Source organism: Anopheles maculipalpis, chromosome 2RL (genome assembly GCF_943734695.1).
Source record: "Anopheles maculipalpis chromosome 2RL, idAnoMacuDA_375_x, whole genome shotgun sequence".
Taxonomy (NCBI): Eukaryota; Metazoa; Arthropoda; class Insecta; order Diptera; family Culicidae; genus Anopheles; species Anopheles maculipalpis.
This window is the reverse complement of record NC_064871.1, coordinates 71,421,730-71,446,460: the sequence shown is the minus strand read 5'-3', so window position 1 is coordinate 71,446,460 and position 24,731 is coordinate 71,421,730. Positions and strand designations below refer to the sequence as shown.

At 41.8% G+C, this 24,731-nt stretch overlaps 3 protein-coding genes across 3 annotated transcripts in view; 2 read left to right on the top strand and 1 right to left on the bottom strand.

The window, feature by feature from the left end:
* The window catches only part of LOC126556322 (ras-related protein Rab6), a 467,299-nt gene extending 464,333 nt beyond the window's left edge, over positions 1-2,966 (bottom strand). The window contains exon 1 of the mRNA XM_050211571.1: positions 2,961-2,966. The gene's annotated coding sequence lies outside the window, so the exon portion shown is untranslated. The remainder of the gene's footprint in view (positions 1-2,960) is intronic.
* Positions 1-24,731, top strand: part of LOC126568803 (gastrula zinc finger protein xFG20-1-like) — a 343,175-nt gene that overhangs the window by 203,178 nt on the left and 115,266 nt on the right. The gene's annotated exons all lie outside the window — the stretch shown is intronic.
* The window catches only part of LOC126556360 (probable cGMP 3',5'-cyclic phosphodiesterase subunit delta), a 441,422-nt gene that overhangs the window by 330,907 nt on the left and 85,784 nt on the right, over positions 1-24,731 (top strand). The window lies entirely within an intron of this gene.

The following is a 24,731-nucleotide window of genomic DNA, read 5'->3' as shown; positions in this document are numbered from 1 at the left end:
GGCTTAACTTTTTGCAGGACAAAATACAAACAAACAAAAAGTGAACAATGAAGAAATGATATACCTTACAAATAACTTCAAAAGCTGACAGGTTAGTCAACACAGACCGGTCCCGGTAATCTGCCTCATTGTCTGAATATTATTGGCTTTTTCTAATAATCCACTCTGCTTCTTTCTTCTGGTATATTAATGAGCTCCAGAGCATTTCAGGTTCCCAAGAAAACCAGATTTAGTTCCAAGTTGGCGAAAAAAACAAATAAATATCAAATCACTAATAGCTGCCTGTTTTGCACAATAATACTGTCGAAAATTTGATATGTTATCCTAGAGCCACGTCTGTTTCTGTTGCAGGTTGCAGGGGAAGAGAGCTAGCGTTCATTACTGATTTGGTGTCCCTACTGATGTAACGCCGGAATTATGTGCTTTACATGTTGCTTACATTAAACAAATTCATTTGATAACACTGTACAGGGACTTATTATAGTTTATCCTGACTCCCTCGTTAGCCAGAACAGGTATCCTGACAGTCTCCAAACCCAGAGTGGCTCCACGCTGTATCGTCACACCCAGATGCATTTATTTATTGATTAATTTATTATTTCATAGAGTTATCAAGATAATTTTTGCATACAAAACAATCCTTATTTTACGTAGTACAAAAGAAGAACACGAACTAAACAAAAAAAAAAATACGTAGGGAAATAATATCATAGCATATGAAAGCATAGCTTAACTCTACGAGGCCATAAGCTCTTTGGGAATCCCAGCCAAACTGATCAGGTTTGTTAGAATGACCATGACCAACATCACATGCCAGGAGAAGGTGGATGGATAACTCTCAGGGTCCTTTGCTACCACCAAAGGCCTACGTCAGGGAGATGGGCTCGCCTGTCTCCTATTCAACTTGTCGCTTGAGAGGGCCATCCGTGACTTAGAGGTGAGGACTTCGGGAGTCAACCCAGATACTGACAACGCTGATGATATAAACATCATTGATCTACGGCTCTCCCAGGTAGCAGAGGCCTACCAAAGGATCGAGCAGGCGGCAGAAAACCTAGAGTTGCAGATTAACGAGGCAAAGACCAAATTAATGGCGGCATCATCAGCGGCCCTACTAAGAAACTTTACGGAGCGGTTCCGGATTCTGCTGTGGCAGGCCAACACCGCAAAATGGTTGTAGCGCCCGATAAGTAAGTAAGTAAGTTGAGATCAACTGCGTTAGATAGAATATGGTATGAAGTTATATCGATCTAAATACGGAGCTAAATAGTGACCTTGGTCTAAGAATTCTACTAGGAGTCTGGAAGTTTTTACTTTCAAGAATGTACGGGGGCGTCAAAAAAAACTTAAATGAGCTTCTGTAATCAAACGCACTGCGCCGTCATTCGCCTATGTTAAAGGGATTCCATAACAGACACCTTGTACACACCTAGTTACGGTATATTGGAAGAGTAGTGCCACGAGACCAAGGCAAGTGTCATTTGTCTTTGCACTGCTTCCAGCCTGTCAGTTATGTTCTGTTGCATTGGTATCCATAAAATACTAGCAAATTTTTCTAAGCAAATTGGTTCAACAATAGCACAATACAGAGATTTGAGGCTATGAGGGTCCTTGTAAGCCTTGCCTACACGTGACATACAACCTAATGTAGCCGACACCGCCCAAGCAATAGTTAATTCGTGATGTTCTTCAGAAGTTAGCCTAGGGTCTAATTCCTCTTCTTGTTGGCTTAACGACCTCTAAAAGGTCACGACGACGACCATCGAATGGCTTACTAGACTTGCCGATACCACTTAGTTGAATAGTCAGTCCTCACGTGGGGGACGGTCCGGAATGGGGTTTGAACTCCGGTCCATCGTGTAAAGACCGGCGCCGCTGTCGCATATACCACCGGGCCGCTTCCAAGCCTAGAGTCTAATAGTACACCTAAATCACGAATGACATTTGTACGCGGAAATATAAGAAGTGTACGTCGGTAACATAATACACAAGATTAATTGTGTTTGTAATTCGATTAGATTGTAGTTCAATCTAACATTTACATTCATCATAATGTAAACAATTATTCTTGTAATGATTACATGCAATGATAAAATTGACAAGACGCCAAAAATAATCACGCAAAATACGTATTCTTCTTGTTGGTTTAATGACCAACTAGGTCACGCTGGTCATCGAATGCCTTACCAGACTTATCGACACTACGTAATTGGATAGTCAGGTCTCTTTTCTGTGAAACGATTTGGATGGGATTTTCTATTTCCTTGCCATCAGTTGCGCGACTGCCCCATTGAGTGAGATACCGCGAATTGATGGCTTAGTAATAATAAATTGCACTTGTTCAAAAGTTTTTTGAATTGAATTACATTTTTATTATTGAGATAGAATGTCCGGGCCGTATTGCTAGATTCTGAAATTGCTTCTTGAAAAAAATGTTTCGACAATTCTGTTGAATTGATGTCAGTTAAATACGTTTCGAATTCGTTGATTTGCAACATATCAAATAGTATTCAACTGCACTACCATCCGCCAAAACAAAAGCACTCGCTGTTTTTTACCGTATATCTATACAATTTTTTACAATCTAGCCTTACCGATTTCACCTTACCTCTAAAATACGACTCAAATGGCCAAACAATGTATTCCATACGTAAATATTCCCGTGACATCGAAATCGAAAACAACGAAACGGAAAATTAATACTCCGTGCAATGTCGGGAAATGTTACAGCTGACAGGAAGTGGCTGCCTACCACGTGTGCACATCACCGGCTAGGCCCCCATGCTGCATTGTGCCACAGCTTTTGGGTACTGTGTGATGGCCCGAGCTCGCTACCCCACGATCAATGCGATCCAGAATGTTGCCCGTTAGTGGAATGCCTTCAAGTGAAAGTATCACATTTCGCTTTCGCCATCAGCAAAGGCCTTGTCGCCCCTTCCCTCGTCGCCGGACTGGACTTTTGGTTTTTTTTTCGCGTTGTGTCCTTTACATTCTCCCTTCCCGCGGGGTAAAGATGGTTCTTGCTATTCTATTTTTTGTTTCACTGCAGCCCCTAATAATGGTTTCGGTAGGGAAAAAGCCACATACCGAACCAAACTTCCGGTAATTTACAATTGAGATTATTACATTCGGCTTTTGCTTATTTCCTTTCATTATTTTGCCCGTGCTTCTTTAGGGATTCGTTTCACTCTTTTGACTTACTTTTCCTCCTGTTATTTTTTTTTTTCTTGTTGCTTTCACCATCTCAAGACCCCGGGCCTTTCCGGTTTCTTTCTTATCTGGGCCTGTTTGTATCCCGGGGGTACGCTATTTTGCCTGCAATTTTTTTCAGGGATGTTTGGCCCAATGTGCCATCTTTCGGCCAATAATGCTACCGGTAATGAGACCGGTACGGACCGGCATTCGACGAACAGGCTCTCAGCTAAATCTTTTGAGCTCATGAAAAGCAAAGCGAACCAAAAAGCGCGGGTGGCGTGTGGGTGTGTTGTGTAGCTGAGCCTTGAGCCGGTGGTGTTGTTTGCCGTTCTTTGCGTTTTCCCTTCGCTTCGGTATGCTTCAGCGCTTTTTCGCCAAAACTCGGAGCGGGCAGCTCGAAATTGAGAAACAAACAACCGGCTTAGGCGTAATCTACTTTCGACAAGTCTTTACCATTTCATTCCTAGCTAGTCAGCACATTTTCGAGCCCAGTCGCAGTAATGCGTGCAGCGGGTGGAACAGACCGGCAACAACAGCAACACACAGAAGAAAAAAAGGAATCAGAACCGAAATGCCCAAAACCGTGCGCAAAAAGTCATAAAGCCATCAGGTTTCGACCGGAAGCCGGAACTTTACCCTACTGAAGGCTGTATCGTTTCCCTGCAACTGACGCAATATTTGCCAAATTTATTACTTTTTGGTCTTATTTTCTATTGTTCGCAAACGAAAGTTCGGTTATTAGCTGTAAATAGAACATCAGGCACGATTACCGCGTTGTTCATGTGCAGCATTTTAAAGCTTTCTTCTTATCGCGTGAGAAGCGAATCAAATGCTTTATTTGGTTCTTGGTAATACATAAACTTGTGCTAAGGATTTAAATTCTACAGAATTGTTTTAAGTTGAAATATACCATCTTTATTATTTGTAATGTAATTTATCAATAAAAAACTTACACTTGTACTGTTGATTCAGCGAAACAAAGCATGGACCTATTCCCTGGTAGGTTATCATTTTGGTTTGATTATTTCCCCCCAATTTATCGTGTTTTCATGTACTTAACAACGACCTTCTATACAGATTATTTCGAAGGGAAGTAGAGGGATCCACTCTGCTTGCTGATTTATTTATATCCAACGACCCTAACTAGTTTTTCAAATATTCGAAGATTCAGAAACCTGTAAAATAAAATGCTAAATCGGATCTGAGGATACGTTTGAGAAATAGATTAAGCCAACCATTTTCCATATCTTCATATACTCTCAGATACCTTGCAGTTTTGTTAAAAGTGTGAATAGCAAGGAACATCCAACTAGCCATTTAAAAGGACAAAACGTAAGGACCTGATAAGAATTCATTAAAGTATTCCGCAATCCTTACCTGTAATGGCGAAATCGAACAGGATCGAGCACGTCTCGTAGACATGACCATGTTACCCATCAGTTTCCAGGAAACTCGGTCTAGGGCTGCAGTCCTCCATTCACGTCTGATTCAGCCGTCTGACAGGTTTGACTCCACTTGATCCAGCCAACGAGCTCACTGTGATCCTCTACGCTTCGTGCTGAACGAGTCTCTGACGAGTACCTTTTTATTGGGGCATGAGTCCGGCATCCTCGTGCCCCTACCGGGTTTGACTACCGTCAGAATATCAGCACCACCAAACAGCTCAGCTAGCTCGTGGTTCATTTTCCTTCGCCACACTCCCGTACAGGACTCATACATTTGGTGTGCTCTTGGAGTCTTCAGGATCGCAGGAGTTTGTGAAGTCCGTAGTACGAACAATTCCCCTGAACTTCGCGCCCTGAATGCGCCTTCGGATTTCGCTGTTGTTCGAACAATCGGAGATCCAGCTTGGTAGTTTCCGTCGAAATCTGTAGCAAAGGGGATTGCAAGTCTGTAGAAGAGTATTCGAGACAGGATCTTATAAGCAGCATTCAGAACTGTTATGGCCCGGAAGTTAGCACAGTCCTTTCTTGTCGCCCGTTTTGTACACAAGATGTATGACACCCAGTTTTCATTCTTCCGGTAGCTATTTCTAATCCCAAATCCTAACAATTAGCCGATGCATAATGACGGCAAGCCTCTCCAGACTCATCTTGAACAGTTCGACCACCAGCCCATCGCTGCCTGCTGATTTGTTACATTTGAGCTGTTTGATGGCACTGATGACTTCGTCCAGGGATGGCGAGGGCACCTCAGTACAGCTCTTCTCTGCTTTCTGCGCCGCGAACCAGTACCCTGTGTAATAATCAACTTGGGTGCTAAAAGTTCGTTAAATCAAGGTAAAGTTGTACTTTAAGGTTAGCATAAGACAGTAAGGATAGGTAAGGGCAGTTTACGATTCATTGAGTGGTGCAACATTTACAAGGATAACTAACTAATACTACCTATGTTCCTGATCTACCTGTTATCACAAACCCTCCTACTTTTGTCCGAAGTTCACAAATTTCACAATTGTTTTTCCATATTCTTCTTCTTAGCCTGCTTAGGATTGAGCACGTCGTGTCAACATGGCCAGGTCACCAATCAGTCTCCAGGAAACTCGGTTCAGGGCTGCATCCGATCTCCGACAGGTTAGACTCCAATTGATCCAGCCAACTAGCTCGCTGTGCTCCTCTACGCCTCGTTTTTCCATACCAAAAGGTTGACTATCCAATTAAACTATGTCAAAGAAATCAATATTAACTGGTTGAGACCTCTAACGTCTTGTCACGCCAAGAGTTCAAATTCCATCTGGATCGACCCTCGTAGTGAAGATTGACTATCCAACTACGTGGTATTGGCAAATCTAGTAAGACATTTCGATGACCGGCATGACCTTAGAGGTCGTTAAACCCAGAAAAAGGGACCTCCAAATGCAGAAGAAATAAACAAGAAAAAAAAAATCCGAATTATTTCATCCGAACGATGAAATTTGAATTCTCTCGTTCTACTATTAGTGTTTATTTTTTTCTTTTTTAACTGTTTTTCTTTACATTTATTGAAAAATCAAACTTGCATGGCTGTTCTACAATAAAATAATGATAATTTATTTACACATTCTATGCTTCATAAGGTATTCTACGTAAATAAAATAGGATAATTTAATAAATTTTCTAAGTTACTAGAAAAGTAACCGGAAAATCGTGGTTAGAACAAAATAAAAACAGCAATAAACTCATACAAAAACAACAGCAAATGTAGTTCTTTAAAAAATCAATTCTTAAGGATATGTATGATTCTTAAACTGCGAAAAAACCGCAGCAACAATATAATGCCAGCTTTGATTTTCATCCGCTCTGCTACATTAAAGTGAAATATATTTCCTTTCCTTATACCTGCATTTTAGTGCATCGTATGAACTACCCGCCAACATCCTCGTCCCAAAAGGTTCTAAATGATGAATGTGATAAAATTCGAAATATTGGTGGAAAATAATAATTGGGAAAGTCGAGCTCGATCGGCTCGATTAGAAAATGATTATGACAAATGAAGGTTCCAGTCGAAATCGGCAACAAAAACACTCCGAACACGGTGGAATATCATGTTCCTTCCTTGACAGTTCGTTTGTTTTTCCCGACCCCAAATCGGTAGGCTTGCTTTATCGATCGATCACAGTCAACTGACTCAAGAGACGGATAAGGAAGACTCGTAGTCGTACCCAAAAAGTCCCTTATTTCTTTACCGGAACTCAAAGGAATAATCATAATTCCCGTGTAAACATCGTCGATTTGGGTAGGCGGGCGGGAGAAATGTCCTTTCCTTTTGCGGTATACAAAAGACTCTGCCTAGTTTCCTTTTTTTTTCCTTTCCACATTGTCCATATCCGAGGCGCGCTTCCGATCCGATTTCTTTTGCTGCTGTCCGGGTATCAAAGGGCGGATTGTATGACAAATTATCTTCGGCCCACCGGCATCAGCGATGGATCGATGCCGAGATCAGAAGGCCGACCATAACCTTCTTATGGTATTAGAACAATTTACCGTCATTTAATCGTTATTGAGCATCACTTCCGCTGGTTGCCGGTTATTCTGCTAGCGATTATTCCAGCTCCAATCATTTTGAACAGACAGCCGAGAAAGGAGGAAGCGAACGGAACATATTTTCAATATATTTCTCCATTCTAGAGCTCAGAGAATCAGAGAAAAGGACGATTTAGTCAAACCTTATTTTCCTTTCTATTTTCTTCTTTTTGCTTAGTTCTAGGCATTCATGCCAAAGACCCTTCCGATTGCAAAAGAAACGAGCAGCAAAAATCGGATGTGGACATAATGCACCTTTTCATATGATCACCCGGGCGTCAGGTTTATAAATTTGATTCTTCCGATCATTCCCTACCTATGCCGGCTAAAATGTGGTACACCTAGGTGAGCTATTGTCAACGTCTCTCTATTCCCTCTGTTGCACTCGCTGAGGTGCAATTGCATTTTTACCTTCATACCATAGCAGCAACACAAAAAAGCAGTTCGATACGGCTGCCGTTTTATTGCACTTCCTTGCACTTCTTTTTCCTAAGTTCACATTTGCTCACTATTCAGCGACCAGCTTCCAGCACGGCTGGTTTTCACTGTGCTGAAACTCATAAATCAAACCAGAACCAGCGCACCCGGAACAATGGCGAAATAAAAATCGCACCTTTGACGGCACATGCACTGAAGCTGGAAGATTCTCGGTGTTGTTTGTTGCGTCCATCTGGCCGTACCACCGGTATTCAATTCAATTCAAATTCATTATTGAGTTTATCTCCGGGTTTGTAGCACACACGAAACTTTTCTATTCAGACGGACAGACCTGACCTGCCTCCAGAAAGTGCGCTGGGTGGAATTTATATCAATGTTTGATGTATCCTACAACATGCGGCTTGTAGCGGACTTCCGGTGGATGACACGCAAGCCGGACAAAGGCGGATAGCGTGTATCGTATGAACTTTTTTACTCTTAAATTCATTGCACCGTGCGATGGATCGAAATGTAAATGTAGAAAGAAAAATTTTCCTTTTCCAGCATTCCAGCAGTGAGTCAAATCAATATCTCTCGAATGAATCGTGTGATCTGTTTCAATAAATGTATAAAATTTTCAAGGGTTTTAAGTTTTTTAAAGAAATTATCTTTGTATCAACAATGACATCTATAAAAACACATTTCGTTAGAAATGATAATATATGTAAAATGGATACATCCACACAAATTTATTTGATCTAAGATAATATAACGTGAGCGATCCAGGTGACAACGACGTCGCTTCACACTTCAGGACTGGGTTTCAAATCCCATCGAGACCGTTCCCCCGTAGTCTTCCCGCTTCCGTCTTCCAGTTACTTGGTATCAGCAAATCTTGTTAGCCGCGGTGCCCCACAGTGGTTGAGGCGACTCCGGGGCCGGTCTTCATGCGACAGAATCGGGGTTCAAATCCCATACAAACCGTCTCGCCGTAGTGACGGTCCAACTACACTACAACTACAACTATCGGCAAGTATAGTCAGTCATTCGATGGCCGGCGTGACCTTAGAGGTTGTTAAGCTAAGCAGAAGAAGAAGAATACAACATTACCTTGCAATTAAAGCATGTAATTAGCCCAGGATAAAGTGGATTTTATCCTAATATGGCCGGCGAGGCTTCGCTCACCCCTTCATATTCAGAGGCTTACCCCACTCTATTTTGCCTTTCGACTTCTAAGAATCATATCGGCGATAATAGTGGTTTGATAGCTTGTTATAACTGGGTTTGCTTCACTCCTCATCGGTATATTCACTTTACTGGGTTTCTGAGTAGAACTAGACAAGTGCGAGGCATTTCTAGACAACGCTCAAGATGAACTGGACATTCATATTTGAAATGGTTGGTTGGAAAAAGTTGAAAGCGTTTCGGAAACGCTTAAAAGCTGCTTGGCTGATGTTATTTTTACGATTTATCGTAATTTGAAACTTTTTGTTAAGGGAAAGAATTTTTGGGAACTAAAACCCTTGAAGGCTATGAAAAACTAGAGCTATTGGTATTATCATATCCTTAAATCTACTGACTCACTTAGACTTATCAACTAAACACTAATTTGAAACGATACAATCTACGGACTACACAGTTTCCGAGCGCAGTTCTCTCAGGATTTCCCACGTGCTGGATGAGCAATTGGCATTGAATGGCGATTTTTTGCTTTTTCTAACGTTTTGTTTAACATATCTTTACCACATTTTTAGTGAAAAGTATACATTTTGTACCAAGGAGGGACTTTACAAAAAGCCATTTAAAATGTTGTTTTGCGATCTTTGCAATTTTAGTTTGCATGTAAGTGCGGATACTGGAGACGCGTAAGTAATGGTTGGGCGTATTAATGATTTGTACAATAATTAGATTTTCTGTTGAGGAAGTATTATATAATTTTAATTTTTTCACAGTTGATAGTCCTTAGTACTTAACTGAGTTAATCGAGGGGACTCCGTTTTGGTCTGATATCTTTAAACTCCTACAAGCTAACTTGTGAGGGCTAGTGAATCTGGTGAAGAATAAGGCCTAAGGATTTATCTCCGTTCAGTTTGAGCTTCCATTTTTCACAATATTTTGAATACCTTTTAAGACCTCAATCTAGTGCTTTGATCACCATTTTAGAATTTTTCGCAGATGAGGATAATGCTATATTATCCGCGTCGAGATCATGTTTGCAATTCCTCATTTTGTAGGGACAGAACACTACCATGTGAGCCCCCAATTGGGGATCAGTAGGAACTAAATGAAGAGCTTGCTACATGTATTTTGGTTTCCCGTTTGGAAATAATTAAAAATATAATATGAATTACGTGCTCCAGAAAATTTAACTTGACGATTTTGTAGATTAAGCCGTGGTGTCAAATAGCGACAAAGGTTTTTTCTGTGTCAAAGATGATCGCACCAGTTGATTTTCGATTACATCTCTTTTGTAGGATATTTTTTGTAAGTCTATGAAAATGATAAGTGGTGGAAAATGATAGGCGGAAACCAAATTGACTTTAAGGAATTAAGTTATTGTTGTTTGTGTTCAAAGCAAGACGGCATTCGATAAGCTTTACATTACAACATTTTCTTAAGACAACTCAGTAGACTAATAGGTCTATAGTTTTTTCGGGAGAACCTTACGAACATTCGATGTTTTCCTTTTATTTTTTGCTTCACTCTCTATCGCTTTTTCTATTCGATTCTGCTCCAAAACAATTGTAACTAAAGCCTTCATTGTGTTACCATTAGGTCTTATTATTTTTATATTATGCTTCTATCTAATTAAATCTCTGTTGTTACATGATCTTCAGCTAAAAAACGTTGGTCACTTAGAAATAGTTTCCGTAAAACCCTTTAAAAGGAAACCAGCACAAAAGACACTCGATGCGAACAAAACCATGCCTTGAATGTTTGGTCCAATATCTGCATTTGGCACGCAAAGACAAATGCTGCCAATTTCTCAAATGGTCCTTCATCTTGATGCTGAATACAACCGGCTGTTTTTTCACTCTTTCAAAATGGACATGGGACAAAAAAGCATCCTCACCACCGCATCCAGCAACACACCCCCCCCCAAACTCCAATCATGGTCCGCAGTCACACACATGTCCTCGTCCTAACGATCTTGCCAACCACTTCTCTGTCCACCATGCCATCAAGCGTGTCTGGACGGCGAAAAAAAAAATTGACTCGAGGGAACAAACGGTGATATTGACGGTATCCTACTATTCCTTACGTGCGAAAATTTTCGGACCTCGCAAAACCAAAGAGACGAGTGCTTCTGTTTGGGCCGCAAAGCCGGAAGAGATATACATTTATTATCATGTGCACATTATGGTTTATTCTTCAGGTTCGCCAGGAATGCAGGCAAACCGGGCAGTAGACGGAGACCTCGCCGGAACGGATGTTTGTTTATATGAATAAATGTTTTTGATGCCTTTTCTTCCCGGCAACCGTACCGAGGACAACAATCCGCTGGGGTAGGGCAATCGGATGCGGCAGGACAAAAACATCCAGACATGTACCAACACGCTGGTACGCCCCGGTAGCGCGCAATGAGGACCACAAGCGGACATACCGAGAGCGTTGCCTGAGAATAGGGATTACGGAAGGAATCATAGGGGTAGAAGATATTTATAGCTTCGGGGAGTCTTTTATGTTCGTCTGGTCCGGTCCTGGCTGGCTGGGCCAGCCTACAGCTTCCACGTGGTTCGCCTGCACTCCGATGGTTGGAGGGGTGAACATTGTCGGTGTGTACATTTTTATTTCACGCCATATTCAACCATCGTAAGGAGCGTGTCTGTTCACTCGCGGCCCTGCAGGACGATTTCTGAGGATGTCATCGTTTGCACATGTATGTCTTCTACCCCAGTTTAGCCAGCTTATCGGGTACGGATGCATTCACGGTAGAGGAATATTTTTAGGACGCGTTCCAGAATGTGGCAGTATGTGCATCCATCGCAATGGTAGTACTGACTGCGCAGGATGCATCGTAAAAGCATGTCCACGGGTGGCTCTTACGCCAAGACAGAGTAAACAAATCCCTCGGCACCGATTCAAGAATCCAAAGGTCTTTAATGCACGGTAGGCTACGATGAGGGTTCTTAGGTGTGCGGCGAGCCATCGAGCATGATACAGTTATTTATGTTGCACCAGTAGATGATGCTGGATGGAACTATGGGTGCATGCAGGTTTTGTAAAAGCATTTATGAAAGATCTCTAATAACCTCATTCATTACGTTGTTCTCAGGATTAAGTAGGGAATTCGAAACCATTTCTAAAGTTGTGCTGAAAGAATCTATTTCTTTTGAGAAAGAATCATGTATCGTTCACTATTATTCAACAATAATATCATACATAACCTCACATTTTATGAATTAACCTAAAAATTACATTCTACATTTTATAATTTTATAATTTTATACGATTTTGACGATTCTGCTTCTAAGTCATATACCTCGTCATAAAATGTTAAAGTCAACCACAGACCTTTCTTTCTCACAGTGATTTACATTCCGAAAGCAAGAACGGATTCCTGCCGAGCGTTACGACAGTCACGATTGCCATTGCCGAACGCGTGGCCAACTCCCCTCCCCCGGGAAGGCAGGATGCGCCGTGCACTGATGTTTCTTCCTTATTTTATTTTCCGAAGCGCCACCAGCTATTGATTTTCATGTAAATGTCCGTTGTATTGCCAGGGGTGTTGTCGTGACATCGAAAAATCCCCCGAACGAGTCTTCGACATGCAACTTTGTTCTGTCCCTATTTTCATCGAATCAGGCAAGAACAAGTGTGGGGGGGGGGGGGGGGGAGAGGGAATCCGTGCCGCTACAACTGCACTGTGCAATGCAGCCAAATGCAGCCGGCAGACAACGCTGCACGTTTCGAAAAGCTGACAAAAAGGGATCAAAGGGATCGCACACACCCAGTTGCTAGACGCAACAAATCTACGCGACCTGCGCACGGAAGTGGCACCGTGACAATGAACTCGCTGACGTTGATTTAAGTGCACAAACCCGCGACTATGAGTATGAGGTGCCCGGTACACTGTTATTTATGCTAATTGTCCCAAAATTAACCTAATGGTTGATTGTAGGGTAGGGCAACGCTTTTACCACAGCGGCAGCCGCGCCAGGGTTGCACGCCCTTAGCCATTTTTATGGTCTCTTTTGACTTTAGAGATTCTGTTACAATCGGCGCTCGATCCTTTTACTTCCTGCATGGGTGCTTGGCTTAGATTGAAACACACCAAAAAGAAAGCAGGAAAAAAACCTTTTCAAACGGTTGCAATCTGATTTGCATTTGAATGATCAACTGGCCGGTTGACTTTTTACCTGCGTCATAGAGGAAAAGATGCACTCAAGTAATTGAATCGTTTTCCAACCGTTGATTGGTCATAATTGCTAGCAGATGTGCACTGCACGAATGCAACACTTAAATGCAGTTTGGGATAGATAATTGAGTAAGGTAACGAAAAAATGTATGCATCAATTAAGTTTAAAATAGAGCTGCTCTGCACAAACATTACTTCATTAAGGTTAGAGGTGTATAGCGATGGTTGCAAAAAACTATGGTTCTTTTATTTAAAATTGTAAATACGACACGAGGAAAAATCAAATCCCATCCGGACCGTTCCCCCGTAGTGAGAACTACTCATCAAAGCGCGTAAGCCAAGTAAGAGGCGGTCTATAAATAACGTAACGCAAAAAATGGGTTTTTTACCCTCCCCTCTTTCGTACTAAAACGAAACGTAGCAAGAAACCTCTCTACTATTACGTAACGCTTATGCAACCCCCTGTCCATAAATAAATAATAAAAAAATTTTTTTTTTGTTTATTAATAAAATAATTGAAATAATTTTTTTTATACGTTTAATGTCTGGTGTCAAATCAACCCAGATACTGCAATACGTTGAGGATATAGACATCATTGGTCTGCGCGGGTTGAAGATTAACGAGGCGAAGACCAAATTAATGGTGGCACCATCAGCGGTCCTGCTAAGAAATCCGGAGCTACGTGGGGGTGATGTACGGATAGGTGATCGCAAATTTGAAGTCGTGCCAAACATAACCTATCTCGAGTCAAAAGTCAGCGATATGCGGTTCTTCTAGAGCCTGAGGAAACATCTCACCTCAAAAATCCGTCGCGATGGTCGAAGCTGGGACTGTATCGTACCTTTATAGTCCCAGTACTCACATACGCCTCTGAGACATGGCGGCCCTGTCCGAAACAGACGAAGCCCTCTTAGACGCGTTCGAGAGGAAGATGCTCAGAAGGATCAGTGGACCCATATGTGTGGAAGGACAATGGAGGAGCCACTACAACGACGAGCTGTACGAACTGTATGACGACCTCACCGTCGTGCAGCGAATTAGGCTCGCCAGGCTCTGATGGGCTGGCCAGAAACAGCGTGTTAGGCCCAGATTGAGGTGGGAGGATGTCGTGGAATCATCCGCCATCAAGGTCGGGATAACGGATTGGCGCACGACGGCGCGGGACCTTGAGCGGTTCCGAATTCTGCTGCGGCAGGCCAAGACCGCAAAACAATTCTAGCACCTGATAAGTAAGTAAGTAATGACAAGTTTAGTTAACTTTTTATCGAAAATCTTAAGAAAAGAGGTAGGTTGAGTGGTCTTAACACGGCAGGAGATTGTAAATTTTTCACTCTAACAAAGCGATAGAATAGAAGAAACAATGAGCCATTGTACCATGGGTCATAAAATGGATTTTGATGAAGTAATATTATAATTTTGGAGTAATTTACTGAAATAAAATAAACGTATCCCGAATCTTAGTTGCGGATTTTCCTTCAAGCGTTACGTAATTTATGGACGCCCCCCTCTTTTGTCCGACGTTACCTAGTAATTTGCTGAGACAAGAAGAGCTAGGGATTTAAATAAAAATAAATGTAGATAAATACAAAAACAAAGAGATAACTTATGATCCAGCCAAACATGTTTACAATTCATGTAATGTTAAAATGTAAACAAAAATACAATTGTAAATAAAAACCTTAATAGCAATACGGCATAATTAATTATAAATAAATAAATAAAAACCATAAATATTGTGTATAATAAAGATAAACACTATGTGCGGTTATTGTGTTTTTAATTTATGAATTTATTTATTTATTTCTAATAAAACGGCTCTTTGCCGTGTGTTTTTCGTGTGTTTATTGTGCTTGTTATACTTTAAACAAATGCTCTTCAAAATTGCTGAAGTATCTTACAGTTACCCCATCAAAATTTGGCAACAAATAAAATTTTGCTTCTCTATTTGTAGACCTACCTGAAGCGATCGAAACACATTAATTATAAACCCAGCACCTAATGGCAACTCAAATACATTTTCGATAAATTCTCACGAAAGCATTACCGTCTTGCAATGATAAATGAATTACAGCTCCACTGTAGCAGGAAGTCTAAAGAAAATTGCACAACATTTGCAGAATCGACCAACCCGGCTGCAATTTCCAAAACGTCTATTTTTGCCATTACAAACAGAATCGGCTGTCTGCACCGGAAATGACAACAGCGTGTGATAAATTATCAATTTACCCACCGAATGAATCGCACTCGGAAAAGAAGAGGGAGCAGAAACAACAAAATAGAAAAGAAAAGAACGAACGAAAAAGGTGGAAATAATTTCATTTCCTCCTGTACGGCGTACCGTTGCACCCTTCCAAACAGGACGATCCTTGAAGCATCCTTCAACACCACAGCAGTGTGAGGGAAGAGGATCCCGTCGGTCAAAGTCATCCGTCTTCGCCATCGGTCAGCCATTGTTCCAAGGTTTCGTAACATGGAAAAAGCTACTAATCCCTAGCGGACGACCATTGCGAAACCTGTGCCGGGTCGCAAGCAAAAGATGTCGTTTTGGGGTGTCCTTTTGCTTCGGCTTCCGGGATGCCGGAATGGCCTGGTGTGGACTGGTGTGAATGAACCCATTCTTCGCTCGCAACACAATGTACACAATAGTGGATGCTTAAAGTCCTCTTTCGACCGGTTGAATGACGGGTAGGAATTATTACTTCCGACCTCACTCCTAACCAAACATCGGCAACAAAGCTAATGGGAGAAGGGCATTGTTTGCCGGATCTTCCGCTGGGTGCCGATCGGTAAGCGAGTGATGAAAATGGGTACAGATTTTCAACCATCCGTCCACTGTGTAGTTTACGGATTACAAGCAGTTCCTTGGAAGAGTCACAAAGAAAAGCGCCCCAAAGCAACAAACCAGCTAGATGTACAGCTGAGTTGGTGTGATACGACGGTGGCAGAAAAAAAAATCGTTACCATGCCACGCTTAACAAGAAGAAATAATTCAAATGTTATCGCTAGAGTCAGCCACGAGTTGATGGCGGTTCGCGGTTGACTTCAAGGTGGAAAAAAACAACCGTGTCAAATGCATTTTCACACCCAATCTTTTCTCGTGCCAGAAGGAGTTCCAATCAACCGTTTCATACACGCTGGAGTGCTACGGGAAACCCACACACACACACACACAAACCGAAGGACTAGAAATTTGATCCTTACCACGCTGTTTTACCGTCGACATATGCGTTTGTCGAGATGTCAAGCTGCCGAACCCGATTGCAACGGGATCCGAAACATGTGTGACCACGTGCTTTTGGTTGAATTTGTATAGCGGCGCGTAACGATACGACCAACAAACCCACTGCCACTAATAAATACACTTCTGGTTTTCATGGGGTTTTCAGGCAAAGAAGCGAACCCTGTGGAACCAGCGCATCTTCTATGAGCTTGATGCAAATCGAAACAGAAATGGACATAGTTCCTCGGGGTTGTTAGCTATAATTGATTTTCAATAGACATCAAGCTGCCCGGAACAATTATGCTGAACACGCTTCCTTGAGCTAAGACTACAGTGGTGAGCATAGTTTTAAAAGTAAACGTTCAAAGAATTATGAAAATTTTGAAGAAAAACTGCAAATTAAATACATTTTTTTAATTTGGCACTTTTAAACTACAGTTTAGAGCACTGAATTCAGTACTTGATAATGAATGCGAGGTATTTATTTATTTATTTATTTATAATTAATAATGACGGTCCAGTGCCGTATTGTCAACACCGCTTGTGTTGAGTAAATTTTATAATCATCTTGATAAGGCATTTCCTCCTTATTCTTTGCCTTATCCCGGGCATACTCGGTTAGAATGCGAGGTATTTGACGTTATTTGTGAGGCTAGGTATATTTTGTCAAAGCATACATTTATCAAAAAATCTTAAAATTTGAAAAAAAAAACTAATAAGACTTAACTACTTCAATAATAAATCGAACAAACAAAGATATTCTAATAAGCACCAGATAATTGAATCAAAGTCATAAAACACAATAATTTACGGACGCTAAAAACTAAATCAAACAGTTCTTTTTAATCTTGCCCACCACTGTAGTCTGTTCAATAGCAGACATTCACTACACGTGACAACTTTGGTGGTCCAGGCACGCTTGAACTCTTCAAGAAATCCATTCGATCCACCGAACGCAGACCTCTAAATCAAACCCGTTAGAAATGCTGAACCCGTCTACCATGCCATCGAAACCAGCACCCCCACAGAACAGGTCTCATCTCGACAGGAACCTTCGGCCGCCCCGAAGATTTCTCGACCAGAGAGATCTGTTCAGAGAATCCTCTGTTGCGGTTTCGTGCCGCATATGTAGCTTCTGTCTTTATTTCCTGTGCTTTGGAGGTTGGTTCTCGTGCTCGCACCAAGCTGAGCAGCACCATTCGAGTGTACCACATTCACACAGCCGGCGTGGTTTCCCGCTGCCTACACGTGTGCCATCGGTGGTCATCGGTAGATGCCTCTGCTTCTGCAGTAGGTATGTTTTTCTCTCAACCAACTAACGAACCAAGCCAACCAAGCAACAGCGATCCGACCGATTCGGCAGCCGGCATGTCTGCGGGAACTCCCTCGCTCTCCCAGCGATCGCGCACATCGACACCGATTGCTGGGCTGACAGTGGAGACGCCTGGCGCTTGTTTGTACGATTCAATTATCTTCGCAGCGTGAATGGCGGCGGTTGGTCAATTGAAAAACAGATGGAAATTTATGTTTAAATGTCATGCATCATATTATGCAACCGACAACGACCAGAAACAAATTCGCTCCCCACAGTCACACTCCCTCTCATGCGGTCTCTCTATCACTTTCTCGCATACACGTTCAACAAAGAATGGATTCACATATTCAGCGAAGGATATGATCTGGATACTCAACATTCCCTTTTCCCCAATAAACCCACCGGCTCTCACCCAGCGCACACTTTTGTTTGGTTAGTTAATTTGTTTTATCTTTCGCTTCTGCCTCGACCGAACTTACCGAGAGCCACACGTTCCGACCCAATGTGTGTGCATTTGAAGGGTGAAAATTGCAGTCTGTAAAGCGTTCGAGACGACGTTTCATCTGCAACGACAGGCGAACGCCACAGCAACGCAGGGTACAATTATCCGATGATAAATGGAAACTCTTCAATGACCACAAATTGATGACATAAGCTCCGATCGATGGGATCGCCGGGTGGTTCAGCAGCAACGGCATTGCAGACAGTTCCCGCAGTGCCGTGCGGGAATGAGATTGCATTACGGGAAAACATGTGTTCCAGCTGACAGACGCATGAATCAAGGATAATCTATGTGACAAATTTTTGTAGGATTTCTTTACTTCGATTGCTTAAGCGCAGGAGCTTCGGTTTGCAAATACGGCACACTCCAATGTTTGCATATTTGATAATCCTTTACCAATGAAACGTAAGTCTATGATAAAAATGTGTCGATTCAGGCCATCAGACGGTAGCGCCCCAAACAAGAAATTTTGTCCCTTAAAACAACTTGGAGTTGTAATAATTTTTGTTCTACTTCATTCAAATTTAAAGATAAAAATTAGCATTGGATTAAATGTGAACACTAAATCAGAAATTCTCTAAATTATGCTAGAGTAATCTATGATCAGAGGTTCACTACTAGAAAGTTCATGGTCTTTCCTTTGATGAGGTCTGTTTAGAGATTGTAATTTTTCCTACTTTAACAATAAACATGTAGCAATAGATATCAAACCCCAGGTACCCCAAAACATCAAAATTCATGTGTGTAGCCGTCTTCATGTTTATCTTATGAGCGGTCTCAATAGATGTACAATTATGGTATTTGATGCTTCATTTCTTCTACTGGAAATCCTCCAGACATTGCATTTTATTCTTCGAAATATAGACAATAGTTTTGAGGGGATCTCTGACCGATAAGACTCCCTTATCGACGAGGCCTCTGATATCCACCAACTCCACCAATAGGTTAATCCGCCGCTGTTTTCGAATATAATCCGGTGTATCTTGTATCTTGTATCGAGTGTCAGCAAAATGGCATTGGAGCACACATCCATAGTCCACTGAAAACTTAAGCATATTTTATCAAATTGTAGTCTCTTCATCGATAGCTTCAGGCAGAGCAAATATGACCTGCCGAGGAATTAGGATTTTACTGCCCACCACAGGAAAATAATTCATAAAGTGCAAAATTCCAAAGAAGGAATCGGACATCTTCAAACTACACTCCCAAATAGTCAAAAACAAATAAATCGAACCCTCTAGCTGTTTGTAGGCTGCTTAAGGAAAAATCGAACTACGGTTGAACTTTGAAGCTTGTTAAAAAGAGCGTGGAACCCGATGGAACTATGAAGCTTTTCTACTTGCACCTATGGAACTATGAGGCTTGTTTATAAACGAAGCATGGTACTTCATGGAACTGTGAGGCTTCTTAAGCAGCACATGGTACTTTACGGAACTTTGTGGTTGTTTAATGGAGGAAAACGGATTAGGAAATGTTTTTTCGAACATTTTTACCGATAAAAACTAAATTATAGATAATGTTGGAAAAAAATTACATAACATAGAATGTATATTTAACCATGCGATAAGGCCGTTCCTTACAAATAAAATATGTTTATTTTTTAAAAAGAACAGAATGAAACATTCATACACACAAGACTACCACAGCTAAAAATCATGCCTACTACATAACAAACTGTCCTAAGCAAGCTCATCAGCTGCAAATATAACAACACAACCACAAGCATGAAACCACAAGTCAGACAAGGACCACATGTTTTTTTTCTGTCTTGCTAGAAATTTAAATGCGCATAAACATTTTCTTTTAGAGTTTGACGTACGGAGGCTGCTTAGGAACCGGTTAAAAGTACGACGAACTTTGGCGCTGCTTACTTACTGCAAAATGCGTATTAGAGCAGCGATCTTTAGCATGCTACATTTGGCTGTTTAAGATTATTTGGTTATTTGGGCTGTGTGGTTCTCAGTTAATACTATTTTTCGTAATGACCTTCTAGGTCATGCTGGCCATTTAATGTCTTATTAGACTTTCTCATTCTGCATAGTTGGATACTCATTCCTCACTACGGGGAACCAGCTCGAGTGGGATTTGATCCACAATCCTGCCAAGTGGAGACCTAAGCCTAGGCCTAACCAACCTACCTTTTCCCTAGGATTCACTATTCTGCATTCATTTTACTTATTTTAGAACATGCTATAAAGCAAACAAATAACTAAAACCTAGATGATAAAAACGTGATTCGAAGAAAAATGAAAACAGGGAGCAAAATTCGAAGCGTAAAGAGCAGTTTCAACATAATTAAATAACTATGAGAGACATTGTTCCATCTTATTTCACTTCAATAAAACCCTCAAAGTGACACGCCAACGTCAATCAGCTTTTTCCAAAACTTAAAGACCATTTATGCACCACAGCTCCGGTTTGCACGCATTTGTACTTAAACCCATAATCACTGTTCATCGTTTTCGCTCCACTCCTTCTGTTACCACAAAACGATCCATTTTCCTCACACACAACACACGCAAAAACCTGCACACGTTTCCGAAATGCTCATTTCCTTCAAGCATCCTTTTAATGCCACCCTGCATATGTGACCCTGTGTGGAGTCGCGTGTTTTTCACCCCAATTTACGGCACATAACAGTCGAATATGGTGCTCGTGGTGTGTGCTCGGGAAAAACCGTCCATGCCTGTCACACAACGGTCATGCACTTCACGAACACGCACACTCACAAGGGGAAGGGGACTAGTGGGTGGAAGCGGGCAGGAAAAGAGACAAACTCACGCACACGACACACACGAGTGGACGCACCCGTTGAGCGTACCAACGCATCCTGTTAGGTCCTGGGGGTTAAGTGTAAATGATTTATTAATTAATATCTTTTTTTTTCACCCCTCGCTCTTACCGAGGGATGATGGCACAGGCGATTACGTGCTTTTTCAACAATACTCGGCACATTCGTTCCGCAGTACATGCCATGGGTTTCAGGCTAATTGTGGCTCCCCCAATTGAAGTACATTGGAAACAGAGAATGTAGATTTAGCACCTACTACTGGCCGGTAGATGTAATGCTCGCATAACATACACACAACAAAATTTGGAAGGATTTTAGAATAAATTTAGAGTATTTCCATAAAGTGGTTCGCTTATTTGATAATTCACCTTGCACTTCTATCATGTGACCGTGTCTTGGTTGTTTCCCTTTGTATTTCGCTATTACTCACCAAGTAAAAAATGGCTTCCCTCTTGAAAACATCCCTTTTTATAATTTGCTCATTCTACAAAGCAAATGGCACGCGCCAATACACAACCAAATGTTGCAATATCTTCGCGACTCAGACGGTCATACAACCACCTTCAAAAGAGATTTTTTGCTACCCAAACAAACAAACATGTCTGGTAGAAAAGGTAAACACACGACTAGAAGGGACACCCACTCAATTCAACGCCAGCAGTGGTTGTGGATTATTTATAGTGAAAGAGCGAAAATTGTAATTTGGGGAATGTTACAGCCCGAATACCGTTTAAAGGAGGGTTTTTTTTTTCAATTCCGTTTAGCTTGCAAAGAGGGGAAATTTGTGGTAACGTAATCATACAATTCTGACACTAATGGAACGAATGAAAAATAATCGTCTGACGTGTTGGATGTTCATTTATTAGACAAGTAGGAGTTGTTTAGGGGATTCAATAGTGGGTCTCTTCGCATCAAAGGTGCATCGCAGCCGTGTATGATGTTTTTATTATGTTTTAATTCAAATTTATTGCGAATCATTTCTATTTACGTAGTTTCAGATGTTTATTTGCGGTGGAAATACCACCGTAAAAGTAATTTTAATTTATTTTTTATTTCATGCTGATGGAGTTTTTATAAGCTGTTCTAAACAAGGTATGATAAAAGTTATAGAAGAATCATAACCTCGAATAATTTAGAATGGTTCGTTACATTTATTCTGACGTAGATGTCCTAGTGTTTCGATAAAGATTCGTGATAAAGATTCACACCAGTCAGTTACTGTTGAGTCGGAAGATTGAGCCCGAAATACTCTTGAACCGAACCGCATAATCCAAAATCGCATCATCAACTCCTAGCTCCCACCCAAACTACTTAATGACTTAATAACTCGTCTCAGCCGCAGCTTGGATCCTTGAGGAAGGAATCGACGCAAAACACTCATCACCAGAGCTAACACCGACTTCCGACGACCGAACTACAACACCTCAACGATCATGCCATCCACCCCCCGGAGAATTCTCCTCTGGTACTACTCCTGCTTTGGTACTCCTGCAATAGACAGGGAACTTAAACGCTCTGTCCGGGGACCCGGAAAAAGCCGCCGTATCGCCAGGAGTACTTTTACTCACTTGATCCAGAACAAATATTAAAAATTTTCACCATATTTTTACAGACGGCTCCGTTCACCAGGATTCAGCCGGATGTGGGATCCACTCATATTTCGATAACTTTCCTATCGAGCTTCCTAATCATACGTCCGTCTTCTCTGCCGAAGGAATAGCCATCCTACTAGCCACCGACGACGGACTACAGACTGACCGACCGCACGTCATCTTCACCGATAGCGCCAGTGTTCTGGCCGCGCTGGAACGCGTCACCACCAAAGACCCCCACATTCAGCTCCTAGATTCCATACATGCGTCCCCGACACTCGTTTGCTGCTGACTTCCTGGTCATTCCGGATTCAATAAGAAAGCTGACCGTCTGATCAACAAAGGTCAGCTTGGTCCAGAAGAAACTCACTACACCCTGCCCCGCCGAGATGCCATACGCTTTGCTCACACAATAATCGGCCAACACTGGAACACCGTCTGGTACAACTTGGACCTCAGCAACAAACTCCGTCCTATCAAGCATAACACCGCTTCATGGGAATACCGAATCCAGCCATCACCAACGAGTCCTATTCCGCCTTCGAATAGGACATACACGCTTGATCCAATCCTACATCCTCAACAGATCCAGTCCTACATTCAGCAGCTTCTGTGGCGCTGAAATCACTGTCCGCCACATCCCCACCGATTGCCGTGGAAACACGAAACACCGAGTCACCTGCTGATTGCGCCTATCACCCAACAACCCAACAAAATGCATTGCAACCTCCTTATCGCAATAATTTTAAAAATAGTTTAGTCACATCCGCAATAATTTTGTATTATTATAAACCACTGTTCTATACATAAATTTCGCCTCTCTGAAAGTAGTCCCATAGACTCGGAGCCTCTCTCCTATTATTTATTTATTTGAAAAAAAATCTCGATCAAAAAAGCATTAGCACAGCACGTGTTTTGATCGCGAACAGCACTGAAGGTACTCAGTTATTTAACGTATTCAGTCTCATTTTATTCGTAAATTTGTGCACCACACCTCTTCGTGTATGTTGTTATCATTATCTATTGGGAACTCAAAACATCGCTATTACGAGTGCCTTAAATGATGTTTTAATTTTAAAGATGTCAAGCGCTCGAAACGCCAAGGTTGAGGAGGGCCCTTTGAGCTGTTGTGATCTTTGGTCTTTGATTAAACTATGAACAACTCAAATGTTTCATTGTTATTGTCATGTGTCAAATGTCATTGTTGAAGGTTTGGTGAGTATAACATTATTTTTACTCGTTACATATCGCATAAAAATACAATATATTGTGTACAAACATCTAGTTCACGAGTAATTGAGGAGTTGGTCACAATATTTTTCCTATTCATATTAATTTTATAGAATAAACAAACAAAATTATACACTTCTTTCACAGTCAAGATACATATCAAAAACATTCAAAGCAAACATCGTTAATTCGATACAATAGAAGCACTCAATATCGCGACTCCCGTCGAACTCCCTTTCATGCATGCAATCACTTCATCAGCAGCGACTAGACGGGTTTACTGCACATTTATTACTACCCATATTTTACGATCCATCATCACTTCAAACGACTGATTGTTCACACCTGCTCCGGCAGAAAGCCATACCCCTTTCTTCGCCCATAAATCCAGGATTTATTTTCAACCTCCCGCAAGGGTAATCTTTTCGGGAACTCTCTTTTTTTTCGCGGAAATTGTAACATTCACCCTCACCGTCTTGCACCGGCGAAAGGCTCATAAAACTCATGTGAAAGTCATCACATACGAAGAGTTTATCATGTCGTGTTGGGCCCATTAAAATATACGATCCCACCGACACTTAGAAGATGCTTAAGCCTGGCATGCGCTACGGGAATCTGTCTGGGAAACCCTAACGCTGCCTGGGCGTCAAAGTCTAGGCGTAAAAAAAGTGATACTGAGCAAAGCAGCCACATTAACCACGGCTACACAAAAGCCCACGCCACGGTGCGTCGCATTAGAGGTTGCCTTAAAACCACACCGCACTTGACGCTTCAATCTGCTGCCCTGAGGGCTGGGATGGATCGTTCGATCGACTCGAATGTCGCAGGATGCTGTGCCTGACTAGGGTGGCTGCTGGCTGCAAATGTGTCGGATGAAAGTTGAAACTTTCGGGGCGTCGCTGCGTCAAGGCACCATCCTCATCTAAAACTGCACCGGCTTGGCAGTCCATACGAAACAGCTACAAAAAAAATCAAGAAACGAACCATACTTGTGTCCTCGTTGGAAGAGTTTCAAATTTCGAGGAGCAAACGGTTACGGTTCCGGACCGCAACGCAACCGAATCGTAGTGTCATCAGCATCTTGATTAGAACTATTCCTGCAGCTCGCTGA